Here is a 1,120-nt window from a genome sequence, read left to right on the forward strand (position 1 = left end):
CTCCGGATTAGTATGGGCAGGGTATGCCGGAAGACCCCTCCGGGGCTGGCGGTTCTTTGCCGGGGACCAGATGGGCTACGCCCGGGCAACATCCTCCCAGGCTTCACTCCTCCGGCAAGCGGCGTGGCAAAGTGCCCAGGGTCGGGCTCCACGGGTCCCGGGCAGTCCTACCCCCAGGGCGCCCGAGAGCTCCGTCGGTGTTCCCCGTGCCTGAGTCCCAGCCGCTGTCCCCCAACCCCCGGGAAGCAGAGAGCCCACCGAGCCCATGGTTAAGGCGGGAGCCCTACCGCTATGTAGCCTTCCTCCGGATTACTAGGGACAGGGTACTCTGGGACCCCTCTCGGTCCTCAGCTGGCAGCAGGACGGGCCCGGATGCTGCCCCGGTCCTGTCCCGGGGACTGCCGCGTGGCAGGGTGCCCTGGACAAGGGGTCCGGATGGTCCGGGGAGGCTTCCCCTGCGCCTGCGGGCCTGGGAGCCCCGGCTGGCTCCAGGGGCCCAGCCGGGCCCCGTACCCCGGCCTGCGGCACTGCCAAATGCCTGGGATGGGGTTCCGTTGTGTCCGGGGAGCCTCCCCAGGCATGTCTGGGTTCATTGGCCCCTGGGGGCCCCGGGGAGGGCGGCCTCCCCGCCCCGGGCTCCGTCCCGGGTCCTGCCACGCGGCAGGGTGCCCGGGACGGGGTCCGGAGGGCCCGGGGAGGCTTCCCCTGCGCCTGCGGTCCCGGGAGCCCCGGCTGGGTCCAGGTGCCCGGCCGGGCCCCGGGTCGGGGTCTCCGGCCCTGGGCCCCGCCCCCCGGCCTGCGGCACTGCCAAAGGCCTGGGACGGGGTTCCGTTGTGTCCGGGGAGCCTCCCCAGGCCTGTCTGGGCTCATTGGCCCCTGGGGGCCCCGGGGAGGGTGGCCTCCCCGCCCCGGGCTCCGTCCCGGGTCCTGCCGCGCGGCAGGGTGCCCGGGACGGGGTCCGGAGGGCCCGGGGAGGCTTCCCCTGCGCCTGCGGTCCCGGGAGCCCCGGCTGGGTCCAGGGGCCCGGCCGGGCCCCGGGTCGGGGTCTCCGGCCCCAGACCCCGTCCCCCGGCCTGCGGCACTGCCAAAGGCCCGGGACGGAGTTCCGTTGTGTCCGGGG

Source organism: Triturus cristatus, chromosome 1_1 (assembly GCF_964204655.1).
Source record: "Triturus cristatus chromosome 1_1, aTriCri1.1, whole genome shotgun sequence".
Lineage (NCBI taxonomy): Eukaryota > Metazoa > Chordata > Amphibia > Caudata > Salamandridae > Triturus > Triturus cristatus.